Source organism: Schistocerca serialis, chromosome 4 (genome assembly GCF_023864345.2).
Source record: "Schistocerca serialis cubense isolate TAMUIC-IGC-003099 chromosome 4, iqSchSeri2.2, whole genome shotgun sequence".
Classification (NCBI taxonomy): domain Eukaryota; kingdom Metazoa; phylum Arthropoda; class Insecta; order Orthoptera; family Acrididae; genus Schistocerca; species Schistocerca serialis.
The window spans coordinates 877,989,136-878,014,189 of record NC_064641.1 but is presented as its reverse complement, the minus strand read 5'-3'; positions in this window follow the sequence as shown (position 1 = coordinate 878,014,189).

Here is a 25,054-nt window from a genome sequence, read left to right as displayed (position 1 = left end):
TTCAGACCGAAGGGAAGGACACAAGATTGATAGGTTCGGCTCCCGAATATAAATGCAGTATACTTTCTAGAATCTGGCGTGACTGGGACTTGCAGAACTAATTGGTCAGGCCTATCACAGAAAAATACTTAGAGTCTAAAAATTTCAGGAGTTTCTCCTCTAAATTGTCAGGTTTGTTGCGAACAGGTAAAATAATCTCATTAACTGCACGAGCATCCAAAACAACTCTGATATTCCGCTTGGGTTTCTTTACAACAAGTAAAGGGATGCAGTGTAACCTCCCCACAAAAATTTAAAGACAATATTTGATAGAAATGGAGCCATGTGTAACCTCCCTGCATAAAATGTACTGACTATGACAATTAAATGTTTGACTCACAATCTGACTCAAGGTGTAAGCTCTCACAAAAATAATGAAAAACAATTCAATGCTAATGAGACTTCAGTGACAATGTAAACTCAATTAAACCGAAATATCGGTCTTTGGCCCTGTTCAAAAAATCATAATTAATTTCTTACCTCATTCGAAACTGCATGTCAAAGTTCTGCTCTTACTGTTGGCCACGGCTTGGAGGAAATGCTTTGCAAGTATTTTTTTTTTTTTTTTAATTTTTGAAATTTAACTGAAACTTTTCTTTAAAGGAAATGGAAGGAAATCGTTGGTTCAATTAAATGGTTCTTTTGTAAAAAATTGCTTTGAAATCAAAATTATTATTGGGGCACTTGTTGAAAATTGATTACAATAAATAAACTTTGCATTATCTGATGTGCGCAATGCAGCTTGGTGACCTTAATTAACAATATACCTCATTCAGCATCTTGACCAGAGACCCATGTCGACGCCTGCGACTGCGTCCCGCTCACTAGTGCTAACAGACTGCCATTCGCAACACTCGCCCAGTCAAGCGCAGACTAGGAATGACAAATAGCTCTCTGGTCAGAGACTCTGCAATGCCTCGCCATCGCCGCCACACAACGTACGTGTTTCATAACCCTCCACTGGGGGGAGGGGGGGGGGCAAAAATTTGGCAGCGATGGTGAGTCATTTGGACTTGCCAAGCGCGGCAAAATTTTTTCTTTAATTAATCAACTTCTACAATTTACAGAATATTTAGATGTAATACATGAATTAAATGTTGTGCACATGCACCGAGTACAAAACATTTCAGACAAAGACAAAATGTGAGTACAAAACATAGTAGCAAGTCAGAAAACTGTATATACAAATTATTTGACAGATAACAAAGTGCACACGCACTGAAAAAATTCTTTAGCATTTTCAGAACAAATAAACAGAATGGCAAAAAATCATGTTGACAAGTGACATGAGTGCACATGCACTGCAGTTGAGAACATATCAGCAAATGACGAAATGTATATACAATGAGTAACAAATGACATAAGTGCATACGCACTGAAGTAATGAACATATCAGGAAATCATAATAGGTATACAGAATGAGTACAAATCATATTGAAAAATGAGAAAAGTGCACAGGCACTGCAGTTCAGTAGAAAACATATTAACACATAACATAAGTGCACATGCACTGAAAAACTTTTGAACATTTTCATAACAAATAAACGCAAAGGTAAAACATCATTTTGACAACTGACATGAGTGTACATGAAGTGAAGTTGAGAATATATCAGCAAATCACAAAACGTATTAATAAACGGCAAAAAAATACACACGCACTGTATATGACTTTTTCATTTTACACGAATTAGGGAAGGAATAGGAAGGATTGCATCATGGTTGTAGCACTTAGGTTGCACGAAGCTGCACTAAAAGTCCATATCTTTCCACAGAAGTACAACACCAAGTGAGACAGTTTGCAGTTCTTTTCCCAGAAGTATTTATCAGCGTATCCAAGACACTGAAATGTCGTAGTGATATTTCCTGTTATCATTTTGGCAGTACATCAGGTACACCAAACAGTGGGACCATAATAACGTCTTCATCGCTCACGGTGGTGGACAGCATGTTGTGTCAACACCACGCTCTTACAAGGCACACCAACGTAGAATTAGTGCAAAAACCAAATATAGTGCTCCATGATCATGAGGATGGACAGGACAAATGGATATTGCAGTAATTCAGGGTAGTTAGCTCATAAGGTGAAGGACATTAAGTCACATAATAGGCTTCATTTGAGAATTACAGTAGTAGTTTGCGGCATTCATAGCCCAGTTATTGAACATTTCTGTACCAAGTGTGTAGTATTACAGAATAATGTTCATAAAATTAAATTATTGGCATCATGGGCAATCGTATTACAATAAACAGTGGCAGTCCTTGGCCAGTTGCAAAGCATATTTAGTATGACAGAATAATGTTCATCAGAAGTCTTCATCGAAAAGGAGAGTCAATTATTGGCCTAGCATTAACATAATACATTGAGTGATACAAATTATTGGCACTCATTGGCCATTTACCAAAAACATGAAAAGTCATCATTGAAAACAAGAGCTAATTAATGGCATAATTAATAACATAATTCATTTAGTGACATTAATTATTGGCACTCAGTGGCCAGTTATGGAACATGAAAAATCGTCATTGAAAACAGGAGCTAATTAATGGCATAATTAATAACATAATTAATTTAGTGACATTAATTATTGGCACTCAGTGGCCAGTTATAGAACATGAAAAATCATCATTGAAAACAGGAGCTAATTAATGGCATAATTAATAACATAATTAATTTAGTGACATTAATTATTGGCACTCAGTGGCCAGTTAGTATTGAATAGTATAAAACATTGTTCATCATTCAGTGTTATTCAGATCATTAAGAAGTCATTATTAAAAATCAGTTAATTACAATCATAGCATTAATAATCATGGGCATTATAAGTAGTCTCATTACAATAAACAGTGGCAGTTATTAGCCAGGTACAAAGCATTATTTTATATATATATATTTTTTTGTATCATTAAGAAGTCATTACTGAAGTGACATACTATTCAGAGCTGATCAGTATTATTCAGAATTCTCTTAAACTAGTAACATTATTCGGGACTGGTAATACATTTTGTTTTTGTGCTAGCAATGCATTGCTTTGGGTAATTACAAGGGAATGCAACAAGAGAAAAAGAAAAAATTGCTTCTAGGTTGTTCCGGTAAATGAAAAATGTGTAACGTCATTCGTCATGAGTCAGCTGTAGCAAGGTTATGTAACAAGTAGAGTATATGTAATCACCTTCATAGATTTAATGAACAACTGCTTATAGCACATTAATCTCATAAATAATTTCTCCTGCAAAAAATGTGTAAAAATGGATTATTAAGCTGAAAAGAGAAATGCATTTTATGCTGAAAAGTAGTGAACTTCGAATTAACAGGTAGTGAAATGTGTATAAAAAATGTGTTCTACAGCTGTCCTTTCCAAAACCTTCAGTCATTATACTATGCAATATAACACCTGCTGTCAAAACGAACTGCAACAAATACTTAAATAACTACATAGCATAAATATAACTTCAACATTATCCTCATCTGCAAAGAAAACTTCATTATCCATATCATCATAACTCCATTATCATCATCCCCTGTAAAGAAAAACTTCATTATTCATAGTAGCATATCCTTCATCATTACTCTTCATCAGCATTCATTATCATCTGCAAAAATCACTTCATTATTCATTACACAACTATTCCTTATCTCTAGCATATTTCATCACTTAAAACTAAGATGTGTAGTTCTGTCTGACAGCTTGCATCAATCGCCTTGTATTCTGAAAGAAAAAATTAGTTAAGACTGCTATTCCACGGTGTGTATAGTATATTCTTGTTAATGCTTGTTAATTCTGATCCATTTACTCTTCCTCATAAAGTTATTGCATCTTCTTTCGATCATTCCGTAGGTGAAGTTCCCATTTCTGTGTAATTTATTACCTTTACACGTTATTTTTTTCTGAAAATGATGAACAGAGATTAATATCGTGCATTTACATCATATACTCACTAAATAATGACTGGTTTAAGGTAACATAATTAAGCATACAGCATAACATGACAGAAAACGTAATATGTCAAAGACATTGACAGTGTTCAAATGCAAAAATGTACACAGAATATCACAATGCAGCAGCAAAAAATGTAAAACAGTCACGATCTTGAGATGTCATAAGGCAAAAAATGTCAAAGTCGACTGGTGTTTGCTATGTCTTCACCATTTCATAATGCATACGAACAAAACATGAAATAATCGTATATATATAAGAAAGAAAAAATGTGATGTTCATTGTGTTCAGCTTGTATGTAGTGTAGTTAATAGAGGCGATAATTAAAGCCTTTAATGGAGAAAAAAGTAATGAAATTAACATGTCATTAGATAACATTGCATAATTAGTCATAAAATACGTAAGTGTCTCTGGAAAAAAAATGTGCACAGTCTGATATATAACAAGAAAAGCGACCTGCTAATCTTACCTTGCCGAGAAAAAAATACGATAATCATCAGTAATTAGTCATGTGAATATAATTGCATAAGTGGTCAAAAAGATTAGTAAATGGCATCATAGCATGTTATATCATAAATTGGTTTCATTCAATAAACGGTTTAATGTTTGAGATATGGTGACTGCCTTTCGATTTTCTGGTTCTCAAAGTTTCGACGTGTACAACATTGGAGTGAGGAATACTGCGAATCCGATATGGACCTGCGTATAGAAGTTCAAATTTACTGCACTTACCTTTTAATTTGCTGGATAAATAGTGTGTACGTACTAATATCTTCTGTCCAATGTGAAAGTCTCGGCGTCTACAAACCTGTTTTTGCTGTCTTCTCCGGCGCTCTGCGGCACGTTTGATGTTGTTCAGCGCAATGTCAATTATTTCGTGGTGTCTTAGTCGACGACAAGTAGGGAAGTTTACTAACTCTTTAATTTTGTTTGGTGTTTCAACGTTTTTCAGTATAACAGGCGGAGATAGCATAGTGGATTCATTTGGAATGGAATTATTTACATCTTGGAATGAGAATATGTGTTTATCCCAATTAATGTGTCTTTTGTGGCAGTATATTCTACACAGTTTACCAATTTCTTTCATTAATCGTTCACAGGGGTTCGAAGAAGCATGGTACTTGGATATATAGATCGGAGAAATGTTTCTAGCTCGTAACATACGTGTCCATGTAGCAGAACGAAATTGTGATCCATTGTCAGAAATTACTTTCAACACATGCCCTACATGAAATAGAAAATGTTTTACAAATGCTTTCGAAACAGTTTTAGCAGTAGCTTTGCGTAACGGAGTGAAAGTAACAAATTTTGAAGTGAGTTCAACAGCGACAAAGATGTAGCAATAACCTCTATTAGTTCTCGGAATTGTACCAAAAATGTCTACTGCGGCCATATGTCTTAATTTAACAGGTACAATGGGATTTAAAGGAGGAATATGTGAAGTGGTGTCTGACTTAGCTTTCTGGCAAATTTTACAAGACGCTAAAACTCGTCGTATACGTTTCTCCATGTTGGTAAAATAACAGTTCTGTCTCAGTATAAGAGAACATTTTCTGGGTCCGTAATGTGCGTAACTTAAATGAGTATACCAAATTAATTTGTTAACAAGTTCATCAGGAATGCATAATAACCAATTGTTGCTGTCTGGATGAGAGCGGCGAAACAGAATGTCATTGCGTACAGTGTAATGGTGTCTAATCGTAACATTATTCTTATCTTGCCAAAGGTGTTTAATTTCTTTCCACACATTGTCTTTACTTTGCTCTTTTGCTATGTCCTGTAATGACGATGAAATAAAGTTTTCAAATGCAACTTGCTGAATGTACATGACACTGAAATTTGCTTTGCAGAAGTTGGTTGCTACGTCTTGCTGATTGTTGCTCAGAGAACGCGATAGTGCGTCTGCTATAACATTTTGTGTGCCGGGAATGTGAACAATCATAAAATTAAATTCCTGTAAATAAAGTTTCCATCTACTTAATCTATCGTGTGTGAATTTAGCTGAAAGTAAGAGTTGTACCGCTCTGTGGTCTGTATAAACGGTGGTATGTCTGCCATAAAGAAAGTGTCTAAATCTCGTAAAAGCCCATACAACACATAATGTTTCAAGTTCTGTAACAGAATAATTTCGCTCAGCAGGTGACAGAATGCGGCTTGCAAATGCGATGTTTTTAATTACTGTAGAACCATCTTCTTCAATTTCCTGGAAAATGTGTACGCCCAAAGCGGTGTTAGAACTGTCGGTGGCAATGGAAAAATTTCTGGTAAGATCTGGGTGCGATAAAAGTGGAGCATTCAACAGAGCATGTTTCAGGTTCATGAATTCAGAGTGTGCTTGCTTATCCCAAGACCAAATACTGTTTTTACCTGTTAATTAGCATAATCTAGGTGTGTCTAAAGCAGAGTGATGAATAAATTTACGGAAAAAGTTAATTAAGCCCAAAAAACTGTGTAATTGTTTTTTGTCGTAGGAACAGTAATGTCACGTAGAGCTTGAAGTTTTTCCGGGTCAGGCGCAATGCCTTCTGCTGAAATTACGTGTCCAAGAAATTTTATAGAAGTTTTGCCGAAGTGCGATTTACTGAGGTTAACTGTGAGTCCTTGTGCATGAAAAGTTTGCAACAGTTGTTCTAAAATCACATTGTGTTCAGACCAGTTAGCTTCTGCGATAAGAATGTCATCTACGTACGTCGTAATTCTGTCTTTAAGTTCTGTCGGAAGTATTGTGTTCAAACCGCGAATAAAAGCTGCAGAAGAAATAGTTAAGCCGAATGGTAATTTGCAAAATTGATAACAGTCGCCAAAACAGAGAAAAGCTGTATACTTTCTGCAATTCGGATGAAGTTGAATTTGCCAAAATCCCGATTTCAAATCTAGTGTAGAATAAATAGCCGTACCATGAAATTTCTGTAGAAGTTCCTCTAGTGTCTGTGGTCGATCTGTTTAATTAATAATAATGTCATTAATGTGACGTGAATCAAGTACAAGGCGAAGTGAACCATCTTTTTTCTTAACAATATGTAGCGGGTTTATGTACGGGCTAACTGCCGGTTCAATAATGCCTTGGTCGAGCATATCCTGCAATTCTTTTTTAACTTGTTCTCTGTGGATATAAGGAATGGGATAATGCTTTGCTTTAAATGTGTCGTGCTGTTTGACTTGAAATTCATACATAAAGCCGGACATAGTACCAGGAACATTGTCAAAAACTGGAGCTTGCTGTAAAAGAATTTTGTATAACTGCTTGCGTTCGTCGTCTGTATTTGCACTGCTTTGTTTAACTTTATCAGAAATCATTTGCATTACGTCGTAGTCAGCTTCGTCTGAAGTATTATAGTTATGTACGTACGTATTCGTGAACAATGTGGGATTACAGTCTATGTTACGAGATACGGAAATGACCTCTGTGCGGTTAATTGTTTGCTCTTCCGCAGATAAAGAGTGCTGAAATTCTAAAGCCAATTGTACATTTTCATCCTTTAGCATTAAATAGGAATTTTGAAAATCAATAACTGCGTCATGTTGTACCAGAAAATTCGTACCTGAAATAACATCTGTTGTCAATAAAGGAACAATCCAAAAATTTGAGTGGAAAGTATGACCTCCAATACAAAATGATAAATGCGTCTGTAATTTAACGTCTACTCCTTTACTCGATACTTCTCCTTTCACTTTTATTTTGCCTAAAGGTAATGTCGGATAGGTATTCTCTTTGTTACACTCGTTAAAAGTTTCTTCATTTATTACTGATATAGGTGAGCCGGAATCAATTACTGCTGAGAATTTCGATGAACCAATTTGAATTTCGATAACAGGATGTGAAATGGTTTTCTGAACAACAGGTCTTTCCTGTAAAAGAGTGTCTCGTATGTCGTCAAAAGTAATTACATTTTCGTGAACAACATTCTGCGTGTCTAACGTAGTGCTCGTGTTACTGGAAGATGCGACCTGTACAGTATCTAGTCAGATTCTATCTGACGTGTTATTGTTATCAGGAGGATGCTGTGGCATTTCTACTATTTGAACAGTTCTATTACTTCTTCCAGACGTATTCCGCTCTGGATGGTACCTACTGTCGGGTTCATTCATGAGAATATGTTCTTGCGGATGATTTTGCCGTTGGTAAGACCGACTGTTATTATATGTACGCTGATAATTGTGCTCATCGGTTTTACGTCTGTCGTGAAAGTCATTCCTATACGGTCCATTGCGATAGGAATTGAAATACTGTCTTCTCTGTATGCAGTTATTTCCTTGCTGCTGTGCATTACTATTTGTTGGATCTGGGACTATACGTGCACGCGGCGAAACAAAGTTAGGTTGACCTTGTGCATTACATTGTTGGTTATGTATTCCAACCGGCTGATTTTCATGCTGTTGTGGTGGAAAACGTCTATTGTTACCAAAATGTGATTCCTGTTGCTCAAAATTTTGACGATATTGATAATTAGAATTTTGTCTGTTATTAAAGTTTTGGTGGTTGTCATTCCTAAAGCGTCTGTTGCCTTTCCTATTAAAATTACGTGTCTGATCATAATTACTGTACGTCTGTTGGCCTTGGTTGTTATATGCAAAATTTTTGTTTACGAAAGAATAATCTGATTGCTGCACTTCTAAAAGCTGCAGCAGATCCCTGAATGCCGAAATATTTTCTTTTTGCTGACCTGTTAAAAGTGACACTCTTAATGATCGTGGTAATTTAGAGATACATAACTGAATGAGTGCAGATTCACTATAGGATTCACTTAAATACTGGTTTTGTTGCACCATGTGCTCAAAAAATTGCGTCACACTCGGAAAATTTGAGTTCTCATAATTCGGTAAACTAATTAACTGATCTTTAATTCCGCGCTGTGTCGTCTTCGACCAATACGCTGACAGAAAAGCATTCTGAAACTCTTCTACCGAGTAACATTGCGTCGCGATCGGTCTCATACGAGTTGCCGGTTCGCCTTCCAAAAAGCTGCAAATAAATTCAAGTTTGTGTGTTACGGGCCAAGTCGGTGGAAAAGCAGAGCTAAACTGTTGTATCCAATCCAGTGGGTGAATCTGTGTTCTGTCATTTTTAAACACTTTAAACTTTCTCACTGACAGAAAATGTTTGTAATCAAAATTATCGTCTCTGTGTGATGGAACAGGTTCAGGATTGTAAGAGAATCTATTGAACTGTGGATGTTCGGAATCTAAGTCCCGTACTCTCTGTAGATTACCCAAATTATACGCGTTGCGCGAGTCTGACAGATGTTCGCAAAGTGGCGTCTGCTGTGATGTGTTATTAACTGAAATACTTTCCATCTCTGTTACTTCTTGTTGTAAACTCGATAACTTTCTACGCAACGTGTTATTAGACGAATCGATCTCATTAATTGTCTGCTGTAAATTTTGAAATTCAGGTGTTTGATTAAATGAAACCGGTGAAGTATCGTCTGATTTGCTGTCATTATTACTTTCAATAACATCAATACGACTGGCCAATTCATCACATTTTTCAGTCAGTATTTTTACCTGATCATCGATTTTAGAATCAGAGGCATTAATCTGTTTTTGCAACTTACGTGTAGTTTCGTTCAGTTTTTTAACGTCAGCTTGAATTACATCGGAATCCTGTGTTAGTTCTAATTGTTCGAATCTGTCTGTCACTATCTGAATATCTGCTGTGTGTGTATCTGTTTTTGATTTAAGGTCAGAAATCTCATCACGTAATTCCGCGTTCAACTGTTCGATGGTATTAATTTTGTCCGATACCGTAGCAATATTGTTGTCTACATATGTTTTTGCCTTCGCAAACATTTTACGTTTGTCTTCTTGTCTCTGAGCAGTGATTGTTTCCATGACTTGACGTTTGACTTTATTTTGATCCTGAATAAATTTGCGGAAACGCGTATCACTGTTTTGTATGTGAAGATTAAAGCGTTCGTCAATTTGAGTGTTCTGTTGTTCGAATTTCGCGTCAATCTTTTCATCCATTGTGCGCGAAAGTTCTGCTGTCATTGCTTTAAACTCGTCGCGTAATTGTGTAGCTTTTTCAGAGCATTGTTTAGCAACTCCGCTAATTTCGTCTCTGAGTGTTTCTGTTGCAGCTGTTTGCAATTCCCTTAATTCCTGAGCAACAGACTTAATTTCTTCGCTACTTTTTCTTGAACAAGCCTCTATTTCCTCGCGTAATTGTACCTTGGTATCATGACACTGCGCGGCAACGTCTCTAATTTGTTCACTAAGCTGTCTGGAATTGTTGTCTAATTTTTCATTTAACTGTTTGGAATTATTGTCTAATTTTTCATTTAACTGTTTGGAATTGTTGTCTAATTTTTCATTTAACTGTTTGGAATTGTTGTCTAATTTTTCATTTAACTGTTCGTTCTGTTCACTAAGTTGTTGTTTGAGATCTTCTTTAAGACTGTCTTGTTTTTCATTATTGTCATTAAGTTGTTTACTCATTTGTAGCAACAATGCCATAATTGGATTCGACACAAAATTATAATTTCTATTCTTCGTGTTGTTTAGTGGTGTACCTGGAATTGTCTCGCTTTCCGTAACCATTTGGTTATTCTGAGATTCACAAAAAGGTTTGTCAGTCGGATGTACACTGTCAGACATTATTTCGGAATTAAATAAATCCGTCGTACTTTGTGTATCCTGTTCATTTTCATTAGACAAATTTGTGTGTTCGTTACATGAATTTAGTATACCGGTTGTGTTAAGCTGGGCAGCGCTCATTACAATGGAGCGCCCCGCGCCATCAATTGTCGTCACATCAACAGAGGACATAACCGAGTTCGTTTGTTCATCATTAAGACAAAAATCATCATTAGTAGTTGGGACGCACTGATTGTCAGTGAACGCAGGATTGTCATCATTGCATTGCGTGTCACAAGTCCTATCGGTGAAGTTGTTTAAGTCGGTAATTTCGTTCGTAATACCTCGCGATACACTATTCATAGTCTTTCGCGGCATTTTTACAATAGTCACAATTATTCACAAAACAAATAAGCACAATGCAAAAACAACACACAAATACAACAGAGCAACGAATTGCCGTTGACCTGTAGAAAGAAAGTCACAAGATTGGTAAAAGCGTTGCACCAAATCCTAATTATATCTAAGCAAATAAGAGCAGATATCTGACTGTTTTTCAAAAGATTCTCAACGAAATACGATCCTGGACCGGGTGTCGCCAAGTGTAACCTCCGCACAAAAATTTAGAGACAATATTTGATAATTATGGAGCCATGTGTAACCTCCTTGCATAAAATGAACTGACTTTGAAAATTAAATGTTTGACTCGCAATCTGACTCAAGGTGTAAGCTCTCACAAAAGTAATGAAAAACAATTCAATGCTAATGAGACTTCAGTGACAATGTAAACTCAATTAAACCGAAATATCGGTCTTTGGCCCTGTGCAAGAAATCATAATTAATTTCTTACCTCATTCGAAACTGCATGTCAAAGTTCTGCTCTTATTGTTGGCCACGGCTTGGAGGAAATGCTTTGCAAGTATTATTTTTTTTTTAATTTTTGAAATTTAACTGAAACTTTTCTTTAAAGGAAATGGAAGGAAATCGTTGGTTCAATTAAATGGTTCTTTTGTAAAAAATTGCTTTGAAATCAAAATTATTATTGGGGCACTTGTTGAAAATTGATTACAATAAATAAACTTTGCATTATCGGATGTGCGCAATGCAGCTTGGTTACCTTAATTAACAATATACCTCATTCAGCATCTTGACCAGAGACCCATGTCGACGCCTGCGACTGCGTCCCGCTCGCGACCGTACTCGACTACTAGTGCTAACAGACTGCCATTCGCAACACTCGCGCAGTCAAGCGCAGACTAGGAATGACAAATAGCTCTCTGGTCAGAGACTCTGCAATGCCTCGCCATCGCCGCCACACAACGTACGTGTTTCAGCAGTAAGGTGACGTGGAAGGTTCGAAAATTTTCCACTTTCACATTTGTTTTAACTTGTGCCACACAGCAGGTCGTTAGGATGGGGGGCACATTATAGGTTTCGTGGAAGAGAATCTGGTAGGCTTAACTTCTATTTTATACACATATGTGTTGATTACACCTGGTCGTTTGCCAAATACTTGTATATACTTGGGCAAAACATCATGAAGTTTATTACGTTAATCATGTGTGACAGCTGTGGTTTCTGATAACTTATTACTAATTAAAGCTTTCAAGTCCTCAAACTCGGCATCAGGTGCGTGTGTCTGTGTATCAACATCATCAGTGTCCTGTATTAAGTGAATCTTGTACCCAGTGCAATATTTATCGTGCTTAACAGTCTTGAAATCAAAGTCAACTGAAATTTCACTGCCCATATCGCATTTATGTTGGGAGAAGTCAATAGTGCTGTCCTTCTGGCACAGGATATCTAAACCAAAAATACAATTAGCGACCAGGTCTTGGACGACGAGGAATGGCCATTGTACGATTCAATTACCTACCTTGACTGTCACAAATACCTGTTTCTTAACCCTAGAAGACTTTTTGCCTACGGCAGTTAAAATTTTACAATTCTGGATAGGATACTCTGGTACGGGTTCAAACTCACAAACTTTCTTGTAAATATCATAGGACAAGACACTAACAGAGGCTCTTGTGTCCAGAATAATAGTAGTGGGAATACCACCCACAACACCAGTAGATGAGGCCAAAACAATTTCATTGGATGTTGGACGACATTGTGGTTCTCTTGTAGCAGTTCATCAGACAAGGTGTCATCATGATTATACCTTATGAGTAATACTGGTTACTGTAAACAACTGTCAGGTACATGATCATTGTGCCGTTGCAAAGTGGGTGTGTCAAATAATAAATTTAAATTGAAGTCGCCCCCCATATCTTCCACAGCCACGACCTGGGGCAAAGTAGTGACTGTTTTTAGTTTGACGTCGTCACATTTGTAGTGGGTACAGGCACAGACGGAGGTGGGGTATCACTAGCTACTTCGATAATATTTACATTTGGGTATTGTTTATTCCAGTCTCCGAACTGTGGCGGTCGTTGGGGTTTCATGTTTTGACTCACCTGCGGGTTCGTAGATGCATTCGAGTTCTGAGTTTGCATTTGTGGTGGCTACAATTGCCACTGGCCTGTATTATTGTTTTGCTGCTGTGATGTCGCAGTGTTTTGACACTGGACAGCGTAGTTGTCGTTACTCCAGCTCTGTTGTTGGTTTGGTGAGTATTGATAGTTAATTTTGTTTCTCTTAAAATTTTTGTTATCATTCTGATAATTATTATTACCGTAGTAGTAGTAGTAGTAGTAGTTGTTGTTGTTGTTGTTGTTGCTGGTGCGCTGTCTCTTATTTCGATTTTCACCAGGAGAATAATAAGTCCTATAATTTCTGTTTGTGCTGTGTTGTGCATGTTGGTTCTGTTGTGTATATACATTTACCAGGTAAAGCGGTGATTTTGTTGACTTGCGTGTCCGACAACAGCCGCGCGCCGGAATTGGCTTGTGCGTATTTTGCATGGCGCTGGTGTAAACATTGTAGCAATTGTTTTGCCGTACGGAACGCTGGTCCTCGTAAAGCATATCAACAGAACCGGGCACTGTGAGAAAAGACTCTGCGTCATTGTCTAGGATGTGCAGAAGTTTTTCTTTGATATTAAACGGCAGTCTTGCATTCAATGTGTGGAGGATGTAGCGCATGTAACGGGCTCGTTAAGTAAATACTCCATATTCAAGTATGTCTCAAAATACCGGCGCAAATTTCGTTGATTAGGATTGAATGGTTCAGGATACGCAATCCACCTACGAAGTCGTTCCTGTACATATTGTGGCCAAAATTTAGATAAGAAAGCTCTCTCAAATTGTTCTTACGTGACACATCTGTCGGCTTCATTACACGCCCATACAGCTGCATCGCCTTGGATATAACCGACAACATAAGATATCCTCTTACGGTCACTCCACGTACGAGGAAATGCATTTCTGAAGGCCTTAAGAAAGATGACAGGATATACGTTTGTTTTTCAGGTACAAATGGGTGAAATTGTCTGTGTTACATGAGGCTCTCCTCTTCATTGGCATTATAATGATGTCTAGTTTCAGAATGATTACTGTAAGGCAACGCAGTTGAGATCAACACTGCGTCGGACTGTGAAATGGTCTGGATAAGGCTGTCAATCAGACAAGAATTTACCATTAGGATGTTTTTATAGACCACCAGCATCCGCATCTGGTTGATGGTACTGACAGCGGCCTTAGACTGTTTGCCGATGACGCTGTAGTCTACAGGAAAGCAGTATCACACGAAAGCTGTGAACAAATCAATGAGGATTTTCAGAAAAGAAATGCGTGGTGTAATGACTGGCAGTTATCTCTCAATATTGGTAAGTGTAACCTACTGCGTATAACAAGGCGAAAATCCCTATTAATGTACGAGAACAAAATAAATGTTCAGTCTTTGGAAGCGGTTAACATCAGTCAAGTATCTGGATGTGACCATTCAAAATGATCTCGAATGGAATGATTAGATTAAACAAGTAACGGGTAAGGCGAACTCTAGATTGCGGTTTATTGGTAGAATCCTGAAGCGATGCAGTCCTTCAACAAAGGAAATAGCTTACAATACGTTAGTTCGTCCAGTCTTAGAGTATTGTTCATCTGTATGGGACCCTTGCCAGTTGGGTCCGATACAAGAGATTGAGAAGGTCCAAAGAAGAGCGGCAAGATTCGTGACTGGTACATTTACCCATCGCGAGAGCGTTACAAATCTCATAGAAAGTTTGAAGTGGGAGACACTTGCAGATAGACGACGCCCTAAACAGAAGGGGCTGCTCACTAAATTCCGAAATCCAATCTTCACCGAGGATGTAGAGCGTATATTACTACCACCTACTTTCAAATCGCGTAATGTTCCTCATTCAAAGATAATAGAAACAAGAGCTCGTACTTAGGCGTTCAGACAGTCGTTTTTCCCTCGCGCGATCCGCGAGTGTAACAGAGGGGGGGGGGGGGGGGGGGGGTAGTATGACTTTGGCACACATTGTGCCCTCCGCCACACACCGCTTGGTGGTTAGCGGAGTATATATGTAGATGTAGATCTAGATGTAGATGTAGAAGGTTCAACTGGCGAATTGGAAGGAAAAACATTGTTAATAATCATCACGACTGCAATGCAGTGTGTCACGTCGAGGTGCGTACAGTTGTTGTTGTGAGTACGTAGTCTGGAGTGAGTATGCGTCTTAAATGTACTTGTGTTCATTGCCAAACTGTGTGTTTTGATTGCTATTACCGTCATTGCACACTGGTTGTATGTAATTGTCAAACTGTTTAGATTGCGCAGCGGTAGATTGTGCTGCTTGACTGATTACGTGTTTGTTGTTATTTGTAAATTCCATCGTGGACAGCAGCAGGCAATTTTTCTTGTAAGCACTCATAAAATATTTGTCTTTTTGCTCTATACAACTGTGAAATTCTCCATTGATGAATGAGAAATGGTTGTCAGTGCGCAGTCTTACTTTGTCAGAAAGCTGTTTGTCAGTTATGTCAACTTTGTTTTCGACATCGGCAAATCGCGTTTTTATATCATCATGCACTGCTGGTTAAGATTAAATCTGAGTAACTACAGACTAGCATGTTTTACTGAGATTGTTCACTTAGTGCTCGGATATCTGTCACATCATTATTTGTGTTTCCTTGTTGTAACGAAAGCTCTGAAAATTTCGCGTTGAGGTCGGACACTTGTCCAGTCAGTCTGTTATTCATCTCCTCAACACGACTACACAAAGAGTCGTTTGACGTTTTAAGTGGAGCTAAATCTGATTTAATTGCATCATGTCGTCTTTTTATCTCATCATGAACTGTTTTCAAAGTGGCGCGTATAGACGTCATCTGTTGGTCGTTAAGTGCGTCAGTGTCCTGTTTATTTCGTGTCATTTGCTTCGTAATATCACCGAACATACTGGCAATACTAGTGATGTCCAACTGTTCCGCTCCCGCTACGTCGTTAGATATGACGTCAGACACCTAAATGGGTTCGGAACTGGACTTAGAATAATACTGGTAAACGGTCTCTGTTCTACACTCCTGGAAATGGAAAAAAGAACACATTGACACCGGTGTGTCAGACCCACCATACTTGCTCCGGACACTGCGAGAGGGCTGTACAAGCAATGATCACACGCACGGCACAGCGGACACACCAGGAACCGCGGTGTTGGCCGTCGAATGGCGCTAGCTGTGCAGCATTTGTGCACCGTCGCCGTCAGTGTCAGCCAGTTTGCCGTGGCATACGGAGCTCCATCGCAGTCTTTAACACTGGTAGCATGCCGCGACAGCGTGGACGTGAACCGTAGGTGCAGTTGACGGACTTTGAGCGAGGGCGTATAGTGGGCATGCGGGAGGCCGGGTGGACGTACCGCCGAATTGCTCAACACGTGGGGCGTGAGGTCTCCACAGTACATCGATGTTGTCGCCAGTGGTCGGCGGAAGGTGCACGTGCCCGTCGCCCTGGGACCGGACCGCAGCGACGCACGGATGCACGCCAAGACCGTAGGATCCTACACAGTGCCGTAGGGAGCCGCACCGCCACTTCCCAGCAAATTAGGGACACTGATGCTCCTGGGGTATCGGCGAGGACCATTCGAAACCGTCTCCATGAAGCTGGGCTACGGTCCCGCACAGCGCTAGGCCGTCTTCCGCTCACGCCCCAACATCGTGCAGCCCGCCTTCAGTGGTGTCGCGACAGGCGTGCATGGAGGGACGAATGGAGACGTGTCGTCTTCAGCGATGAGAGTCGCTTCTGCCTTGGTGCCAATGATGGTCGTATGCGTGTTTGGCGCCGTGCAGGTGAGCGCCACAATCAGGACTGCATACGACCGAGGCACACATGGCCAACACCCGGCATCATGGTGTGGGGAGCGATCTCCTACACTGGCCGTACACCACTGGTGATCGTCGAGGGGACACTGAATAGTGCACGGTACATCCAAACCATCATCGAACCCATCGTTCTACCATTCCTAGACCGGCAAGGGAACTTGCTGTTCCAACAGGACAATGCACGTCCGCATGTATCCCGTGCCACCCAACGGGCTCTAGAAGGTGTAAGTCAACTACCCTGGCCAGCAAGATCTCCGGATCTGTCCCCCATTGAGCATGTTTGGGACTGGATGAAGCGTCGTCTCACGCGGTCTGCACGTCCAGCACGAACGCTGGTCCAACTGAGGCGCCAGGTGGAAATGGCATGGCAAGCCGTTCCACAGGACTACATCCAGCATCTCTACGATCGTCTCCATGGGAGAATAGCAGCCTGCATTGCTGCGAAAGGTGGATATACACTGTACTAGTGCCGACATTGTGCATGCTCTGTTGCCTGTGTCTATGTGCCTGTGGTTCTGTCAGTGTGATCATGTGATGTATCTGACCCCAGGAATGTGTCAATAAAGTTTCCCCTTCCTGGGACAATGAATTCACGGTGTTCTTATTTCAATTTCCAGGAGTGTACATTTACATAACCAGAATAGTCAATAACATGTTGCTCATAGCATTCGAGCCAACCATAACGTCAGTTTGATTATTTAATGGTATGTCAGAGTCGGATTCCGTCTGTGTTTGCAGTCTCTGGTTCTCCATTTTTGCTAATTGTTTTCTGGTCTGTACTATGCCAACGCAATGTATGACACAATAAAAATTTAAACTCGTATGGGTAATCAGAATAAATGTAAAAATTAATCTAGTCGTGCGACAATTTCTGAACAAGAAAATTAACTGTCGAAAGTATTGGTGGAATTTTGAATACTAATTGCTGCACGCCATATTACGTCGCACAGAACTAAAGTCGGCCATACTGTGAACTGATAAAACCGTATTGTTGCACTGTATGAATAATGAAAATAATTTTTGAAACTGTGATGTAGCTTAAAATCGCTGCTACGGAAACGGAAAATTGTGATAGATGTACCAGGCAAGCTGTTGTTGTTGTGGTCATCAGTCCTGAGACTGGTTTGGTGCAGCTCTCTATGCTACTCTACCCTGTGAAAGTTTCTTCATCTCCCAGTACCTACTACAACCTACATCCTTCTGAATCTGCTTAGTGTATCCATCTCTTGGTCTCCCTCTACGATTTTTACCCTCCACGCTGCCCTCCAATACTAAATTGGTGATCCCTTGATGTCTCAGAACATGTCCTACCAACCGATACCTTCTTCTAGTCAAGTTCTGCCACAAACTTCTCTTCTCCCCAATCCTATTCAATAACTCCTCATTAGTTATGTGAACTACCCATCTAATCTTCAGCATTCTTCTGTAGCACCACATTTCGAAAACTTCTATTCTCTTCTTGTCCAAACTATTTATCGTCCATGTTTCACTTCCATACATGGCTACACTCCATACAAATACATTCAGAAACGACTTCCAGACACTTAAATCTATACTCGATGTTAACAAATTTCTCTTCTTCAGAAACGCTTTCCTCGTCATTGTCAGTCTACATTTTATATCTTCTCTACTTCGACCATCATCAGCTATTTTGCTCCCCAAGTAGCAAAACTCCTTTACTACTTTAAGTTTCTCATTTCCTAATCTAATTCCCTCAGCATCACCCGACTTAATTCGACTACATTCCATTATCCTCGTTTTCCTTTTGTTGATGTTCATCTTATATCCTCCTTTCAAGACACTGTCCATTCCTTTCAACTGCGCTTCCAAGTCCTTTGCTGTTTCTAACAGAATTACAATGTCATCGGCGAACCTCTAAGTTTTTATTTCTTCTCCATGGATTTTAATACCTACTCCGAACTTTTCCTTTGTTTCCTTTATTGCTTGTTCAATATACAGATTGAATAACATCGGGGATATGCTACAACCCTGTCTCACTCCCTTCCCAACCACTGCTTCCCTTTCATGCCCCTCGACTCTTGTAACTGTCAACTGGTTTCTGCACAAATCGTAAATAGCCTTTCGCTCCCTGTATTTTATCCCTGCTACCTTCAGAATTTGAAAGAGAGTATTCCAGTCAACATTGTCAAAAGCTTTCTCTATGCTAGAAACGTAGGTTTGCCTTTCCTTAATCTTTCTTCTAAGATAAGTCGTAGGGTGAGTATTGCCTCACGTGTTCCAACATTTCTACGGAATCCAAACTGATCTTCCCCTAGTTCAGCTTCTATCAGTTTTTTCCATTCGTCTGTAAAGAATTCGCGTTAGTATTTTGCAGCTGTGACTTATTAAACTGATAGTTCGGTAATTTGCACACCTGTCAACACCTGCTTTCTTTGGGATTGGAATTATTATATTCTTCTTGAAGTCTGAGGGTATTTCGCCTGTCTCATACATCTTGCTCACCAGATGGTATAGTTTTGACAGGACTGGCTCTCCAAAGTCTGTCAGTAGTTCTAATGGAATGTTGTCTACTCCCGGGGCCTTGTTTTGACTCAGGTCTTTCAGTGATTTGCCAAACACTTCACGCACTATCATATCTCCCACTTCATCTTCATCTACATCCTCTTCCATTGCCCTCAAGTACATCGCCCTTGTATAGACCCTCTATATACTCCTTCCACCTTTCTGCTTTCCTTTCTTTGATTAGAACTGGGTTTCCATCTGAGCTCTTGATATTCATACAAGTGGTTCTCTTTTCTCCAAAGGTCTCTTTCTGCTTTATCCTCTGGTACCTTCACTATTTTATCTATCAAAGCTACCCATTCTTCCTCTACAGTATTTTTCCCCCGTTTTTGTCAATCGTTCCGTAATGCTCTCTCTGAAACTCTGTACAACCTCTGGTTTAGTCACTTTATCCACGTCCCATCTCCTTAAATTCCCACCTTTTTGCAGTTTCTTCAGTTTTAATCTACAGGTCATAACCAATAGATTGTGGTCAGAGCCCACATCTGCCCCTGGAAATGTCTTACAATTTGAAACCTGGTTCCTAAATCTCTGTCTTACCATTATATAAAGCGAGCTACGATAATACAAAGCGCTTGGGCAAGATTGCTGATGTAAACATGCGATGCCTCACCTTGTATCCGCGACTCCAGCGTAATTCCTGGTTTCTACATACAATCCGATAATTTGTCTTAATTAAGTATTCCGGTCTCGTATGCAATCTGTAGTTTCCAATAAACATGCAATAAAAGAAAGACAATATAGTACATATAGCAATGCGTCCAGACACGAAGTCGGCAATGTAATTCTTTTTTTTCTGTCATTCGTTCCTGGATCGAGAGCATACAATGAATTATAGCAATGAATAATAAATAGAGCTCAGTTAAGTTTACGGATTGGTAATATATGTTTCATACAAACTCAGGGCGCTTGAATACCGCTTTTTCTGTTAAAGGTCCTTTCATATATTTTTACCGTGTTTCTTCTTTCTGTGTTTTCACTAAAATCAGACTTCGTGATAAGACAGCACCCGAAGACGACGGTAGATCGAGCTGGACGACTTTTTGCTTAAAAGTTCGGAACCTTTTGCCATACCAAGTCACCCAACAATCTTAAAATGACTAAAGACACAAAATAAAACATACATAGATTAGTAATAACAATATATAATGAAATAAAAACACAATTAAATGTACTACACTTACGTTATACAACTGCGAGTCACGTTGGGTTGCAACTCGTGAATAATATAATGAAATAATGTAGTATTAAAGGCGGTGTGCCACATACGTCCGATCTGGACAAGACCTAGAAAGCAAAAGGTGGCTCTTCCTCTTTCGCCAATAATATGACGATCAAAAATCTTCAAATGTTTCCAGCGGCTGCGTACAATACTTATACAGTCATGGCCTGTATCTACGGCCCAAACTTTTGCTTATTTCATTACTTATAATTACGTTTTTTGCTAATAAAGGCTAAGCATGTAAATGGGCCTTTAAAACTATTCGAGCAGCAGTAGCACTTCCGTCTGGTCACCCACTATGGGACCCATCGTCTGAACGAGCCGTGGCTTCGAAGTTTGCGAAACTTTGAAAAGGAACTTTATCCGATCGAATTCAGTCTTATGGCGGCAGGATGGTAAAGCTCCGGTGACGGCTTCTCCATTTTGGCAAGTTTCCGTACTCGTGTTTGAACTAAAAAAAACTCCGTATTATTTCAAGCATGTGTGTTTCGTGAATTACTGCATTTTCAAATGGGTCGCCATGTACGTTACACTGGACTCCAATTCATGAGGAGGATGGTTCAAACCCGCGTCCGGCCATCCTGATTAGGTTTTCCGTGATTTCCCTAAATCACTTCAGGCAAATACCGGTCTGGTTCCTTTGAAAGTACCCGGCCGACTTCCTTGCCCATCCTTCCCTAAACCGATGGGACCGATGACCTCACTGTATTGTCCCCTCACACAAATCAACCAATCAGCCAACCCTGTACGTTGAAATTAGATATCGTTATTACAGGGTGACAATTATTGAGCTACATGTAAAGAAACCTGAATTACTTACAAACTACGGTGTGCACACACCTATTGAACAGGTTAACATCACGACAAATATTCGGATTTAGGATATGACATGTTCCATATGCGTGCCATCATTGGCGATGATGTGTCGCCGACGAATAGCGAAATTCTCCATGACCCGCTGAAGTGTCGGAACATCGACGATATCGATGACCTCCTGAATGGCTGTTTTCTGCTGAGTAATGGTTTTTGGACTTATTGCTGTACACCCTGTCTTTAATATAGCCTTACAAAAAGGAGTCGCATGTGTACCTCATAGCTAGAATGTGGTTCCAAAAGTGCTCCTCCAGGACATCAAACACTCATCTGCTTAGAAGGGGTCAGGCTCCGTCTTGCACCAGCCACATCATGTCGATATCAGGGTCACTTTGGATAATGCGGATGAAATCATCTTCCAAAACGTTCACGTACCGTTCGTAGTCATCGTGCCATCAAGAACTAACGCACCGATTATTCCGTGACTGCCGGCCGGTGTGGCCGAGCGGTTCTAGGCGCTACAGTCCGGAACCGCGCGATCGCTGCGGTCGCAGGTTCGAATCCTGCCTCGGGCATGGATGTGTGTGATGTCCTTAGGTTAGTTAGGTTTAAGTAGTTCTAAGTTCTAGGGGACTGATGACCTCAGAAGTTAAGTCCCATAGTGCTCAGAGCCATTTGAACTTTTTTTTTATTCCGTGACTGGACGTTGCTCAGTACACAGTCACCCGTTGAGAGTGAAGAGACTTCTCGATCGCTAAACCCGGAATCTCACTGCCCCAAATGCGCCAATGTTGCTAACTGACGAACCCATCCAAATGAAAGTGGGCTTCGTCGCTAAACCAAATCGGGCATGCGCGTACTAATTCCCATAATACAATGCAGCAAACCTTACCGTTTGAACGTCCTAACGCAAACCGTTCAGATGTTATGACGATTTTATTTCATATCATTCAGTAATTGTCACCCTTTAGTAACAACATTCTGCAGTTGCACTGAAATGCTAATCATTTGCACACTGAAGCAATTATCAGTTGGACTTCACGGTGTTGCAGTTTCAGTGGCCAGAGTATAACTATAGTTTTTCCTCGATGTACCTTTAAATTCCGAACGGGCTCTAATTACTACTGATATTAGGACATATCACTTGTTAAAAACGACTACTCTCATGTTGAAGTTCACTTCGGAACTCGTTCAACGAGAACAGAAGGCAGCTCTCCGCCGCAGGCCTCTCACAGAAGCCTCACATTGCAGCCAGCTCGCACGTTATCCGCAGCGGTTTTATGCATGCGCGGCTGGCAAGCACGGTCAAAGTGCAGAGGTCAGGGGAGAGCAGTGGTCAGCTGCTCCGCCGCCTCCGCGCTGCTGCTGGCTTTGACGCCATCCTCATAACAGTCCTCACGCAGCACAGAGTTGGTGTCATATACTAGGCAGAGGGGTTCATACTAATACCGAGCAGTTAGATTAAAAATAAGCGAGTTTCAGTTTTTCCTCAACATACCTGTAATGTACGCTCTACTCTGTCAAAGAAACTGGTTCAACTGCTTAATATCGTGTAGGACAACCGGAAGTGTCGTAACACGACGTGGCATGGCCTCGACAAATGTCTGAAGAAGTGCTGGAGGGAACTGACACCATAAATCCGTACGAATACGATGGGGTGGGGTCTCTTCTGAACAGGCATCCAATATATACTCAATAATGTTCATGTCTGGTAACTTTGGTGGTCAGCGGAAGTATTTAAACTCACGTGTTCCTGGAGCCACCCTGTAGCAATTCAAGATGTGTGGAGTGTCGCATTGTCATGCTGCAATTGCCCAAGTCGTCGGAATGCGCAACAAACATGAATGGATGGAAGTGATCAGGCAGGACGCTTACGTACGTGTCACCTGTCAAGAGTCGCGTCTAGACCTATCAGCACACGCACACGCTGTACACCACTGAGGAGTCCTCTGGTGACATGTAGTTTCTATGGATTCATGAGGTTGTCTCCATACCCGTAACGTCCATCCGCTCGATACATTTGGAAACGAGACTCGTCTGACCAGGCAAATGCTTCCAGTTCTAACAACCCTACCACAACAAATGTCAAATTTTTTTTTATGATTGTAGTGTTGCTCACGCTGCTAAATATTGCATTTTCGGGCAACAACAAAGTTATGTTATGTGGCAGGTGTCATTAGAGCACAGTTAACAAAGTCATTTCTTGAAGTAATGGATAAACTAGGCACTCATCTTTTCGTGTTTCCCACGCTGGTCTCGTTGTGAACTCATGGCTGAATCGTCGAAAATCTAGGTAGTGATGATTCCAAGCGCGGATGCAAAGTGGCCTAGGTGTTATTCTGCGATATTCTGAAGTTTTATAGATGTGTTTCATAAACCATTCTTGAAGATTAAACTTTTGCAAGTTAGGACAATGGTGATGTAAAAAAGTAATCAGCACTCCGAATTTAAGTTACACTTCTTTTTTATTACTTTCGTTGCAACAGCACTTCACAATAGAAAACATACTTGAAAATATCTTCCTCACTGTTAAAGTTCGCATTCCATAAACTGACTACAATTTGCGTCTTTTCAACATGACGACCAAGACTTGACTCTCTAATAACCGCTTACGCACCCAAAAATCAGAGTTACAAGTACGTCGAAGATCATAGTGACAAAAGAAAGAATACACATAAGAATAATATCACTGCAATATAAACATGTCGATGTATCAAAGTACCTCTACATTAATGAAATCAAATCTGAATGATGTCACAGAAATATGTTAACTATTTTATAGAAACACAGTAGAATATTGCTGGTATTGAGAGGCTGAGGTGAGTTGCCGTAATGGTTACGTAATTCAAGTACCATTACACAGTCCAGTGTCGGTGTTGACGGGCTCAGGCGGGACGTAAAGTTTTGTGTCGTGCAGTGATCATGGGGACAAGAGTGGGCCCTCGGTCCGAAAGCCCATATCGATGATCTTTCGTTGAATGCTTCGCAGGCTGACACTTTTTCATGGCCCAGCATTGAAATCTGCAGCAATTTGCGGAAGGGCTGCACTTTTGTTACGTTGAACGATTCTCGTCAGTCGTCGTTGGTCCCGTTCTAGCAGAATCTTATTCCGGCCGCAGCGATGTCGGAGATATTTTACCGGATTCCTGATAATCACAGTACACTCATGAAATGGTCGTACGGGAAACACCCCACTTCATCGCTATCTCGGAGATGCAGTGTCCCATCGCTCGTGCGCCGACTATAGCACCACGTTCAGATTCACTTAAATCTTAATAACCTGCCACTGTGGCACCGGTAACCGATCTAACAACTGCGCAAGACACTTGTTGTCTTCTATAGGCGTTGCCTACCGCATCGCCGTATTCTGCCTGTTTACAAATCTTTGTCTTTGAATATGCATGCCTATACCACTTTCTTTGGCGTTTCGGTGTATAAATACATTGTTTAGTGAAATGGTATTAGAAAGGCAGAACAGAAACGACCGGGACCACTGTACGTGATATTTTGGAATTCCATCAGTTTTGTAGTACATGACTGCGGTATCGATATGTGTTGCCCATTTTGATGTGGAACGACGGTCTCTGGATGGTACCACAAATACACAACCGTAAAAATATTAGGATACCCTTTTAGAGTTTTCCATTTCACTCTAGATTTATTATTCCAACAGTGCAGTTCGA